At 45.3% G+C, this 14,145-nt stretch overlaps 1 protein-coding gene and 1 long non-coding RNA gene across 3 annotated transcripts in view; one reads left to right on the forward strand and one right to left on the reverse strand.

Annotated features, from left to right (window-relative positions):
• LOC137504099 (NADP-dependent alcohol dehydrogenase-like) overlaps nucleotides 1–14,145 on the forward strand; it is a 47,961-nt gene that overhangs the window by 14,111 nt on the left and 19,705 nt on the right. The gene's annotated exons all lie outside the window — the stretch shown is intronic.
• Nucleotides 1–14,145, reverse strand: part of LOC137504106 (uncharacterized) — a 38,475-nt gene that overhangs the window by 2,111 nt on the left and 22,219 nt on the right. The gene's annotated exons all lie outside the window — the stretch shown is intronic.

Raw genomic sequence — 14,145 nt, forward strand, 5'->3', positions numbered from 1 at the left:
TCTAGATTAGTAGTAGTAGTAGTAGGAGCAGAGAATGGAGGGCCCAATGGGAGATATGGAGTTACTTATTCTGGGACTCTAGATTAGTAGTAGTAAGGGCAGAGAATAGGGAGCTATGGAGATGCTTCTGCCAGGGCTCTAGATTAGTAGTAGTAGGGGAAGAGAATGAAGAGCCACAGTGGGAGCTATGGAGTTACTTCTGCTGGGACTCTATTGTAGCAGTAGCAGGAGCAGAGAATAGGGAGCCACAGAGATGCTTCTGTGAGGGCTCTAGATCAGTAGTAGTAGGGGCAGGGAACAGGGAACTATGGAGATGTTTCTGCCGGAGCTCTAGATTAGTAGTAGCAGGGGCAGAGATTAGGAAGCTCCTGAGGGAGCTATGGAAATGCTTCTGCCGGGGCTGTAGTGCAGAGTAAAGGGAACCCTGTAGGGAGCTATGGAAATGGTTCTGCTGGGTCTCTAGTTTAGCAATAATTGAAGCAAAGAAGTGCAGCAGCAGTGGTCATAGTGGGTCCGGTGAGGCAGTGCAGAGCAATGGGATATGGTGGGTAGCGATGGTGCCAGGAGACCTGGCATCTAGCAGCGGACATCACATGAGTGGATAGCAATGGGTATTGTCAAAATGTAAAAGGAGAAGACAAAAGAAACAAGGAAAAGCAGGAGAGATGTGAAAGATATAAAAGAATACAGAGACTTCCGATTCCGGCGCCTGGATGAACGGGTAACCAGCAGCTCGCTCTGCTTACAGAGTTCGTTCCGGAGACTACCAACCGTGCAACAACACCTACCAAACACAGCAGACAGTAGAGGAGCATCCACTCCACAACCCGGGAGCCCTACACGCCATTATGGATCACTATCTGACCCGTTCTGAGACCAAAAAGGGTGACCACGGCCGCGCGTATGGATCAAAGATGGCCGCCGACCAGCGCAGCCAAGACAACCCAAACAGCTCTCCTCGTTCGTGGACATCCACTGACCATCAAACACAAGACTGGGGCAATGATGGAGAAGATCCAGCTGAAAACCGTGAGTGCCAAACACCCCCTGACCCATCTGACTATAATGATATAGCCACAGCTGTAGTACATCAACTTACCCCACAGCTACAGGACATGAAACATTCTGCCATAACACAATCTCAAAAACAGATCCAAAAGGAGGTGCAGGCCCACACCCGCCGCATACAACAGGCGGAGAAACGTATATCAAATGTAGTAGTTGAACATACACAATGTAAACTTAAAATAGGCAGGCTGGAAATGGACAAAACGTCAATGTACAACAAACTCCAGGATCTAGAAAATAGGTCACGGAGGAGTAACGTCAGGGTGGTAGGCCTCCCGGAGTCACACGCTCGTGCCACATTGCTCAACTTCCGCTCCACAGAACTCCCGCAGCTGCTAGGTATTGCAACTCCATGCAAAGCAGAGAAAGCTCACAGGGTGGGTCCCCCACAAAATGACATAGGATCAAACAGGCCACCCAGGGTGATAATGATCAAATACCTAGACTACGCGGAAAAAGAAATGATCATGAGGGCCTATCGTCAGATTAAACAGAAGCTTGAATTTCAAGGAGCCCACATTAGACTGTTTAACGATTACTTGCTTAAGGTCTCCCGCCAATGGCAAACGTTTAATAAATCTTGCACAGCATGCATTGAAAAGAAAATAAGATTTGCCTTAGCATTTCCCGCCACCGTCAGGATTACAGAACCAAATGGAAAACAGCACTCCTTTAGGGATGCAAAAGATGCAGAAACCTTTCTTTCACAGTTCACCCCAGAAGAAAATGCAGAGGGGGCGGCAGAAGAAGCTTAAATAAAAACCCCACTAACTGTGATAGGTGTTAGCACACCAATTCATCCAAAATTTCTACTCCCCATATAATGAGAACTTTATAGCCTCCAAGAAAGGACAGAACTCTTATAGCGTACATGCTATGTTTTCAAGACATAGCCCCAGGGAAGAAGAGAAGTCACAGCTCTAATTTGCGATTCATTGTTATGTTTTCATATGCACTGTATGTTATTTACAGGTTTATCAGGAAAATAGTTTGCAATGCATGCAAAATATCTATGATACTGTTCATCATGGGAAGAGGGGGGGGATGGGAGGGGAAAAACTGTGTTGGCTCACAGATGGGACTATTTGCTTTTTATTCGGCATTGGGGCTTTTTCGTTTTGATCCACCTTAAAGCTACAACATGACTTTACGTGCTATATCATGGAATGTTAAGGGCCTACGTTCCCCAAACAAAAGATCCATGATCCTAAGACACCTAAAACATTTACGAGCCGTTGTAGCTCTCCTACAGGAGAATGGATGCACCTGGACTCTACACCGGCCGACTTCCTAAAAAAATGGTGGGTTGGAGCAGTTTTTTGTTTTCCAGCACAAGAGAGGAAAGCTAATTCACAAACGCCTAGCTCAAAAAGTGGTTGAAACAGATCATGATGCGGCTGGTAGATGGGTCAGAACGAGAAGACACCTTAGGAAACCTAACACATTATCCCATTCAAATAAACACCCTATTCCACAATTTCTATACTCACCTATATACGGAAAGATGCCTAAACCCAGATCCCAACAAATTAGCCTCAATCTTAAATGAAACAGACCTCCCCTACTTGTCAGATGCTGATATACAATTTCTAAATGACCACATCACTTTAGAAGAAATTGAAAACACGATCAAAACATTAGCCAATGGAAAAGCTCCAGGCCCAGACGGTCTCAGTGCTGAATATTATAAATTACTACGCTCAGAAATCACCCCTCACTTACAAAAAATGTTCAATACCATTCTGCAAACAGGCACAATCCTTGAAACAGCCAATAATGCCTACATCAAAATATTACCGAAAACAGGTAAAGACCCATTATTACCTGAATCATACAGGCCAATCTCACTTTTTTTAACCAAGATCTAAAATTGCTAACCAAAATAATGGCAGACCGCCTAGCCTTACTTATGACCAAACTCATAGGCCCACACCAATCAGGCTTCATTAAAAATAGATCAGCTGTAGCACTAGCAAATGTAAGGAAGGTGCTCTTAACCATGGACAATGCAAAACGGTATCCTAAAACAGCTATAAACTTCACTGTATTGCTACTAGAAGCCGAAAAGGCCTTCGATAATGTCAATTGGACATGGTTGAGAGCAACTCTTTCCCAAATGAAATTTACAGGCCGTTTCATATCATTAATAGAAGCATTACAACACTTCCCTACAGCTCAGGTCTATAAACAAGGATTTTTATCACTTAGATTAAAACTGATCAAAGGAACAAGGCAGGGAAGTCCACTATCCCCTCTACTATTTAACCTGGCTCTGGAGCCCCTCGCCAAAACTTTATCTTCTATACTAGAAGGCATAAAAATAGGGTCTGAGACTCTAGTTCAAACAATGTTTGCAGATGATGTGCTCCTCTTTCTTTCCCATAAAATTATCCACAACAATCAAGTATTTAGAAATCACTCTATTTAGAGACTCATCGACAACATGCAATCTCAATTACCCACCACTAATAGCGTCCATTAAAAGACAGCTATTACATTGTGAACCATTACCCATCAACTTCATGGACAGGGCTGCATTATTAAAATCAATTTCTTTTGGTAAACTTCTATACCCCCTTCAAACCTTACCCTTACTAATCAAACATCAAGACAACAAAGAGTTGGAGAGGATGTATACTAGACTCTTGTGGGTGGGCAGGAAACCCAGGATAGCCTACTCCAAGCTGAAAATCCCCAAAGAGTGGGCGGGTCTGGGAATTCCCAACATTAGAAACTACAATCTGGCTTGCCTATTTAGACATGCCAGAGTATGCAATATTAACATATTTTTAAATACACAACTAGAATCAGCTTTCTCAGAACCCTGGTCTTTATCTGCAATTCTACATACAAAGTTCTCCAAATTACCCACAAAAATTAAATCCAGTAAAATAATTAAAGACACATGGGCAGCATGGAATGAAATTCAGAAAAAAATTAACCTGCCCATGCATATATCTAAATATATGCCACTGTGGGGGCATCCTGGGTTTCCTGCCAGTATATCTCATGCAGGTTTTGGTATATGGGAGGATATTTCCTGCTTTACTGAAGGAAGCAATCATCAGACCTCTCCTCAAAAAACCCTCCCTGGACCCAGATGCAATGACCAGCTACAGACCTGTCTCTAACCTTCCCTTTCTGGGTAAGCTAATAGAAAAAGCTGTATACCTCCAGCTAGAAGCCACAATCCTACAAAACAACAGTTATGGTCCATTCCAGTCTGGCTTCAGGAAACACCACAGCACTGAAACTGCCCTCATCCAAATATGCAACCACCTGCTCATGGCAAGAGACAGAGGAGAGTTCTCCATCCTCATACTGCTAGACCTTCCTGCAGCCTTTGATACAGTTGACCATGACATCTTGATAAACAGGCTACAGGAATACTGCAGCATTGATGGCATAGTTCTTCAGTGGTTCCAATCCTTCTTGAGTGGCAGAACCCAAAAAGTGTCTATGGGGCCCTTCCTGTCCACCCCTGTACCACTAAAGTATGGGGTGCCCCAGGGCTCAATCATCTCTCTCCTGCTTTTCATGATTTACATGTTACCGCTTGGAAAACTAATCCAAAAACATGGCCTGATATACCCAACTATATCTTTCCTTCAAGCCTGGTGTGACAGACCCAACTCTAACTATAAACGCCTGCTTACATGAACTACAGCAATGGATGAATGACAACTGGCTGAAACTAAATGCAGACAAAACTGAAGTCCTTCGGATCGAAGGGCAGCGCATGACAACAAAACAACTTAACTTGTAGTCTTTACCACTGGGAATAGGAGGTACGGATCTGCGCAGCTCCGACCATGTGCTTAGCCTGGGAGTTCTAATTGATGGGGATTTAAACTTCAGAACTCACATCTCTGCTGTGGTGAAATTATCCTATTTCCACCTTAAGAACATTGCAAAAATCAAGCACCTCATCCCCCCAGAAGATCTACCAACTTTAGTTCATGCCATTAATTACCTCCCGACTGGACTACTGCAATGCTCTCTACACTAGCCTTCCAAAAAAGGACTTGTACCGCCTACAGCTGATACAGAATACTGCTGCCAGACTGCTAACCAACCAACCCCCTCACTGACACATCACGCCAGTCCTGCACTCCCTTCACTGGCTACCTATAGAATGGAGGGTCCTATTCTAGATCGGGCTACTGACATTGAAATCACTGAATAATCTGGGCCCTGGATACATGAAAGAAATTTTGCAGCTGCGTAGCAATCCCCGCATTCTCAGATCCACAGGTTCTAATAATCTAGTCATACCCAGAGTCCACTTGGAAACTTTTTGTCCCAGAGCCTTCTGTCATGCTGCCCCTACGTTTTGGAACTCCTTACCTCAACAGGTCAGGACAGCTCCATCCCTGGACATGTTTAAATCCAGACTGAAAACCCACCTGTTCAGTTTGGCATTTGCAGAAATATAACTTTTGTTGTGTGAATACTTCATCCTACTACCAATTACTGAATCTGAGAGAGCCTAAGCGCTTTGAGTCCTATGGGAGAAAAGCGCTATAGAAATGTTATTGTATTGTATTGTATAAAGGGTTAAGAAATCTAGGACAACTATTTGATTTACACAAAAACAAGTGGAAATCTTTCTATCACCTTAGACAGGAATATAACCTCCCGAGACACCACGTCCTGTTTTATGCACAGGTAAAATCTTACGTCACAAAACAAATGAGAAATCTATCCCAGGAACAAATGATAAACACACTTGATAACTTTTTAAACCCAGGTACTCACAAGCTCCCCCTGTCCACAATTCAAAAGATACTCAACTATGAAAAGTTGGAAATTCAAGCATTACATAACTTTAAAACTTGGTGCAGAGACTTTGAAGACGAAGACATCCCTAAGCATATTATTGCTGGGAACCTAATTTTCAGACAATTCATCTAAAAGGAATCATGGAGAGAATCCCACTTCAAACTTATACACAGAGCAAAGTTCACATTCAATATTAAATATGCTCACCCACCACCACACTATCAACCATGGTGTCCTAAATGCCGAACCCCTCTGCTAATATCTTTCACTGCATATGGGACTGCCAAGTAATCAAAAAATACTGGACTGAAGTTCAACAACTGATCAAAGAACTATGCAAAAGAAACCTACCTCTCTCTCCACAACTATTTCTATTCAATTCAATAAATAAAACTCAACAGGAATTAACGCCACTTCAACTTCAAAAGACTCTCCCAATGTCATATAACACTGGCTGCAGCTAGAAAAGTAATTTATAACAAATGGATCTATTCAGAACCACCTGGGACATACAACAGGAGCTCCTCCATATGTTCAATATAGACAAAACAGATGCGCTACGGCACAAAGATGCTCTCTCTAAAAGCTTCTTTGAAAAATGGAAATACTTCATTGGGTGAAACCTTTCCAATATACAGAATGGTACTCTGCCATGGATCTGCTTGGGAAACTGGGTCCCCTATGCATTGTCTAGGTCAGGGCTGCACATTAGGTCGATAACAACAATAACAATAATATTTATATAGCGCTTTTCTCCCCGGGGACTCAAAGCGCTGTGACCCTGCATTATGCAGTCTCAAAGGCTAGGGAAAAGAGGTGAGTTTTTAGCCTTTTTTTAAAGCTGTCCAGAGAAGGAGCCTCTCGTACTGATTGTGGAAGTGAGTTCCATAGAGTAGGGGCTGTATAGGAAAAGGCCCGAGCACCAAATGATAAGTGTGTTCTGGGAATAACCAGCTTCATCTTGTTGGCAGAGCGGAGGGTGCGTGGAGGGGCATAAAGTTTCAATAGATCCGCTATGCATTTGGGTCCCATGTGGTGTAGAGCCTTGAATGTCAGCAGGCAGATCTTAAAATTGATTCTCCATTTTACTGGCAACCAGTGAAAAGTTTGCAGTACTGGGGTGATGTGTGAGCTGCGGGGGGGCATTGGCTAGGAGTCTGGCTGCAGCATTCTGTACTAGCTGTAAGGGGCGCAGAACCTTATCTGTAGATCCAATGAAGTAGTCGTTGCAGTAGTCTAGGCGGGAGGATACAAATGCATGAACCAGGGCAGGTAGGTCTTCAGCTGGGATAAGGTGTTTGATTTTCGCTATATTTCTTAGATGGAAGAAGGAAGACTTGACGACAGCTGATATCTGCTGTTTGAGTTTTAGATTTCCATCCAGGATCACCCCAAGGTTTCGCACAGAGTCTTTATACTGTACAGTATCTCCCCCAATTGCTAGTTTGAGGTGGTGAGCGTTTTGAACTTTATCCATCATGTGTGGACTACCTACCACCAACACCTCTGTTTTGTCAGAGTTCAGCCTCAGCCAGCTGGTGTTCATCCAATTTTGTAAACCCACTAGACACGCATTTATGGATGCTGATGGGTCTTGGGTGCCAGGCTTGAAGGACAGATACAGTTGTGTGTCATCTGCATAACAATGGTATCCTAGGCCATAGTTCTGGATTATTTTGCCCAGTGGGAGCATGTAGACTGCAAAGAGTAATGGTGATAGTACAGAACCCTGTGGAACTCCATAGGCAAGTGGCACTGGATTAGAGTAGTGTGTGCCCAGACATACTTGCTGTGTCCTGCCAGATAGTAAGGTCTGAAACCAGCTAAGAACAGTACCCCTTAGGCCACAGTAATTCTTCAGTCGCTGGATTAGTATTTCATGATCCACAGTATCAAATGCTGCAGTCAAGTCAAGAAGAATCAGAATTGAGCAATCACCCTTGTCCCTTGCAGTAAGTAGATCATTCATTACTCGGACTAATGCCATTTCAGTGCTGTGCCTTTTCCTGAATCCTGACTGAAAAGTATCAAAGATGTTGTTATCTGTAAGCCTGGCTTCTAGCTGGTAGGCGACTGCTTTCTCGATAACTTTTTAATAGGAATGGTAAGTTCGCCACAGGTCTGTAGTTGATTACAGAATCAGGATCTAGTGATGGTTTCTTCAAGAGGAGTTTTATGATTGCTTTCTTTAGTTCTTCTGGAAAAAGTCCACTTTGCAAGGAGCACTGAGTGATTTTGTGAAGTGCTGGCCTGATCAGCTCTGGGCACTGCATTAGGGATCCAGTTGGGCCAGGATCCAGGTTGCAGGTAGTGGAGCGGAGACTTTGAATGAGAATTCCAAAATCTTCTTCACTCAGAGTGTCAAAGACTTGCCATGGTGGTACGGTAGTAGGCTAGGCATATGCAAAGTCCCAGGGGCGTAGCAATGGAGGTCGCAGAGGTCGCATTCACGACCGGGCCTGCCGCCTGAAGCCTTGAGGGGGGGCCCAGCCGCCGGGCCCCACCCTCCCTGTTTGCATAATGTAACCTTTTGCGAGGACGAGGAGTGTGTGGGTGCTGCCGGGCCGGCATCCTTACTAATTGCGGCGCGGCCTCCGGCTCCGGCAGACAATCTCATCTCATCTCTCTCCCTCGGCTCCACCTCCCTCCTCCCCAGTGTCAGCAGCAGACAGCAGTCATTAGCGGCGGAGCCAGGCAAGTCTGGCGAGATGAGTCATGTCACTGTCTGTGACTATGACGTCACTCGCTCTCTCCCCTGGTGCTGGCTGGCCTCTAGGCTCTATCTATTACTGCGGTGAGTGAGACACATCACTCTCCGCAGCCTGTACTGCCCCCTCACTCACTGATCTCTGGCTGGCAGGCCTAGCTCCTCCCATCTACCTAGAGCTGTGACTGTCGAGAGAGAACTGCCAGAGAGTGTCTGTCACAGTCAGTGTGCAGTGGAAGACGTGTTTGCCGCTCAGCCGCCCAACCACGTGCCTGGCTGAAACAGTTTCTGCCTGCCTGCCTGCTGCTGCCATAGTGTGGTTTGTGGAGGACTGTCCGTTACTCTTGGACTTGGTCGGTGAGTAGTTGGCTAAGTTGCCATAAATGCCTTTTTAACTGCTTTATGCTTTGTGCCAAAAAACAGTGACTAGTGGGCCCCCTAAAATAGGGGTGTAGGGCCTGGGCCATGACCTATCCTGAACTTGTGCTGGACCGCATAGGCCAGACATAACTCTGACATGGCAAAGCTAACGTAAAGGTTTGTAATATACTTTTTATTCTGTTATTAATATCAATCGTTTAGCTCTTGTATCCGTTGGAGGCATGTGTTTGAGTGTCAGGGGTCCCAAAGTGGGTTGCTAGTAAATTGTATGTTCATAGGGGGGAGGCAAGGTGTGGCAGATTCCGTATCGAGGCCCAGAGGTTTGTAGCTACCCCACTGCAAAGTCCAGTGGTCAATTGATGTTGTTGGTGTAATGCTGGCACGGATGGTAGACACCTTGTTTGTGAAAAAGGCAGAGAATTCTTCACACCTTTCCCTGGAGAACATGGTTGGGGCTTTTAGGCAGGAAGGATTGCAGAGTGATTCCACTGTGTGGAAGAGTTGAGCAGCTCTGTTGTTGGCTGTAGATATTTTGTGCAAGATAACGTCTGATTTTTTTCTTGGTTATTGGTTGTTGGTATTGTCTGAGGTGTTGAACTAGGCTAGATTTGTGCTCCTCAGACCCTGATTTACACGACTGTCTTTCTAGTCTGCGCCCTTTCTTTTTTAGATCCATGATGGTTTTGTCAAACCAATTAGCTTTCTGCTTTTTGGTTGCTGATTTGGTGCGCCATGGAGCAATACTGTCAAGTGTTTCATATATCGTGTTGTTGTACTGGGTACTACCGGTAGATCGCGACCACCTGATTGGTAGATCACGGCCTCGTGGCCGCGTCCCATTGCATTTTGCGGCCAGCAGCTGTAGAAGGCGGCCGATTGGCCACATCCTATCAGATTCTGCTGCTGGTCGCTTATAGCTGCGCTATGCAGCCAATCGGGAGAAGAGAGGCGCGGCTCTGCCATGACACAGGGTCATGGCTGGGGGCGGCGCCTGAAGCAAGACTTCCGCCTCCACTCACGCAGCCTGCCGGAGCCTCCCTCAGCCGCCGAATTGCATATCTGCCCTCCAGGCAGCCGCGGCTGAGGGAGTGAAGCCAGGACGCCACCGCTGGAGGGAGGTAAGCGTGCCCGCCTTACACTAAAGGCACTGCTTTCCTTACTGAGGCACCCATGCCCAGCTATCCTATACTGAAGGCACCCATGCCCAGCTATCCTATACTGAAGGCACTTATGCCCAGCTATCCTATACTGAAGGCACCCATGTCCAGCTATCCTATACTGAAGGCACCCATGCCCAGCTATCCTATACTGAAGGCACCCATGCAGGGGTGAGCCTGGGGTGCCTGGCACCTGGGTGCAAGATTTTCTCTAGCGCCTATGGGAGTGGTTAAATTAACCACGCCCAACCACATAACTACACCCATGTCCTTCCTAATCACACCCACACCTTCCACCTCTTTACACATGCATGTGATTCCTACCCCTCTTCCATGGGCTTGCTCCTGGCTGGCTTTGGCTGCCTGTGAGTCTGCTAGTCTCTGGACTGACTCAGGCTGAGAGGCTCTGCGAGTGCGACGCAGTCACACACTGCGTATTTATGGCTGCCTGCGGCCACCCTACTCTCGCTCGCTGACGTCGGCTCCTCTCCCTTGCCAAGCCTAAGCGTGAGGTGGGCTGCCTGTATCTTTACCGTTGCGCCGCGCAGCCTGCCAGTGTTGCCAACCTTTCAAGATTTTTAGATGACAAAATTTCCCCACTAAATGCACATAAGAGACAGCTTTTCCCCATGTAAATGCACATAAGAGACCGCTTTTCACCAGTAAATGCACATAACAAGAGACCGCTTTTCACCAGTAAATGCACATAACAAGAGACTGCTTTTTACCAATAAATGCACGTAACAAGAGACCGCTTTTCACCAGCAAATGCACATAATAAGAGACAGCTTTTCACCAACAAATGCACATAATAAGAGACAGCTTTTAACCAGCAAATGCACATAATAAGAGACAACTTTTAAACAGCAAATGCACATAATGACAAACAGCCAGTGTCCCCAGAATATATAGCCAGGGATATATGTGCCCAGTATATGTAGGCAGGGGTATATGTCCCAGTATATGTAGGCAGGTGTATATGTCCCAGTATATGTAGGCAGGGGTATATGTCCCCAGTATATGTAGACGGGGGTATATGTCCCCAGTATATGTAGACGGGGGGTATATGTGCCCAGTATATGTAGCCAGGGGGTATATGTGCCCAGTATATGTAGCCAGGGGGTATATGTGCCCAGTATATGTAGCCAGGGGGTATATGTGCCCAGTATATGTAGCCAGGGGGTATATGTGCCCAGTATATGTAGCCAGGGGGTATATGTGCCCAGTATATGCAGCCAGGGGGTATATGTGCCAAGTATATGTAGCCAGGGGGTATATGTCCCCAGTATATGTAGCCAGGGGGTATATGTGCCCAGTATATGTAGTCAGCGGGTATATGTGCCCAGTATATGCAGCCAGGGGGTATATGTGCCCAGTATATGTAGCCAGGGGTATATGTGCCCAGTATATGTAGTCAGAGGTATATGTCCCCAGTATATGTAGCCAGGGGGTATATGTCCCAGTATATGTAGCCAGGGGTATATATCCCCAGTATATGTATCCAGGGGTATATGTCCCCAGTATATGTAGGCAGGGGGTATATGTCCCAGTATATGTAGCCGGGGTTATATGTCCCCAGTATATGTAGCCAGGGGTATATGTCGGCAGAGGTATAGGGTCCCCGTTTAGGTAGTGAGTGACATCAGCGCGCTGCCTCCCTCCCTCCAGCTGCTTCCGCCGCAGCTCTCCCCTCACCTTGCAGCAGCTTCAGACCTTAATCAGCGGGCGACCCGACCAGAAAGAGGGCGCCGGACGCACCTGCTCTATATGCGGAAGTGATGTCACTTCCGCATATCAGTGCGGCGTGCTAGGTCCTAGCGCCTGCACGCCTGATTGAGGACTGACGCGGCGCCGGCGGCTAGAGGGAGGGAGGGAGCTTCGGCCACAGGGGGAGAGTGGCGGCCAGGCGGCGCCTCTCAGAGGCAGGCGCCTGGGTGCCTTGCACCCGCAGCACCCGCCCAGGCTCGGCCCTGCACCCATGCCCAGCTATCCTATACTGAAGGCACCAATGCCCAGCTATCCTATACTGAAGGCACCCATGCCCAGCTATCCAATACTGAAGGTACCCATGCTCAGCTATCCTATGCTAAAGGCACCCATGCCCAGCTATTCTATACTGAAGGCACCTATGCCCAGCTATCCTATACTGAAGGCACCTATGCCCAGCTATCCTATACTGAAGGCACCTATGCCCAGCTATCCTATACTGAAGGCACCCATGCCCAGCTATCCTATACTGAAGGCACCCATGCCCAGCTATCCTATACTGAAGGTACCCATGCCCAGCTATCCTATACTGAAGGCACCTATTCCCAGCTATCCTATACTGAAGGCACCTATGCCCAGCTAACCTATACTGAAGCCACCCATACCCAGCTATCCTATACTGAAGGCACATATGCCCAGCTAACCTATACTGAAGGCACATATACCTAACTACCTTTCCGGGGGGGGGGGTTCGTGTGCATTTAAATGGCGGTAGATCTCCTGGCCTCTGCGAATTTAGAAGTAGCTCGCGAGCTGAAAAAGTGTGGGAACCCCTGGTCTAGGTCTTTTTCTAGATGTAATTAGAAGCGTTTAGTCTTTTCATGCAACCCCAGAGCTGAATTTTGTGAATATCCTTGAGCCAACAAGTTTAATAAGTTAACTCAACCAAGTTATATCATATACACTAAGGGGGGAGGGGAGGGAGGGGATGAAAAGTAAAAAATAATTTCAAGTCAAGGAACAGCAGGTCTATACATAGCAACAGAATCACTAACTACATTAGTAGTGGGTTGATTATACAACAGACTGTTCATGTATTTGTCTTTTTTCTCTATGACAAATAAGGTTTTGATGCTAATGTATACGCATGGCATTGCTGTATGTTTTTTTTTCTCTTTGACTTGAATTTAATAAAATATGTTTTAAAAAAAAAAAAAAAGAATACAGAAATATTTTTTCCCTTATAGCGGTATAAAACCCTGACATAATATTCAATAAAAACACGTTTTCCTACTTTTTAAATGTCATACGGTTAATATATTTGCATTTGTGCATAAGTATTATTATTCATTTAGAAATTACAAGTTCCCAAAAGTACAGTTTTTTGCTTTGAGAGCTGACTTTGCATTTTACTCATAACTGGTTTTATTCATTATGTATTGAAGGCAGAAATGCTTTGAGTGTCTGTCTGTGTCCAGGAGCTTCTCCACAGTCTGAGAATGTGTCACATTCCTCACTTGATACAATTAAGTAAACACAAGATAACATTATCTCTACTTCGGATGCGTCCAGATTTCTCTGCACTGAACTTTGAAGTCCTGTGTGTAACCCTTTGAATGCTGTTCTAGTAAAAAAAATGCTGGTTGTATATAATATGCTGTAAATATTTTTTTAGAGCAAAAGAAGAAATACTGGGTTTCATTCCACTTTAATAAAATTTATTATTCGAACATCCCTTAAAATTGATATACCAGAGAGTCTCCAAAAGTCGCAATCTATTGATACACTAGTGAAGGGGATGGCATGGTAGCATGGTATGGCAAAGTGTTTTCATACTTTTTATTACCCATACAGTCACCATATTTGCTTTGTGCTCAAGTAATATTGTCTGTTTGCAAATTACAACTTCCCAAAGTACAGTTTATCTTCTCTTAAAGCTGTCATTGCATTTTATTGCATCACTGCTGTATTTATATATATTAAAATCTAGATATCACTTCTCAGCTCTCTGCTTCTACAGCAGACAGAGCTCATTTTCAGCACAGTTAGGAATGTATACTAATTGTAGCAGACAAAGGAATGTAAACAAAGATAATGTTATCCGTGATCACCTCTTCGAATGGGCCAGCAACCTTTCCATTGAAGAAGAAAGAGCTGTGTTTAACTTTTTGAATGCTGCTCTGCTTCAATTTCTATTTGTGTGTGTGTGTGTGTGTGTGTGTGTGTGTGTGTGTGTGTGTGTGTGTGTGTGTGTGTGTGTGTGTGTGTGTGTGTGTGTGTGTGTGTGTGTGTGTGTGTATGTGTGTGTGTTTTTAGATTGTATGCTTTAAATAATCTTTCAGA

This window comes from Hyperolius riggenbachi, chromosome 1, assembly GCF_040937935.1.
Source record: "Hyperolius riggenbachi isolate aHypRig1 chromosome 1, aHypRig1.pri, whole genome shotgun sequence".
In the NCBI taxonomy this organism is placed as follows: Eukaryota; Metazoa; Chordata; class Amphibia; order Anura; family Hyperoliidae; genus Hyperolius; species Hyperolius riggenbachi.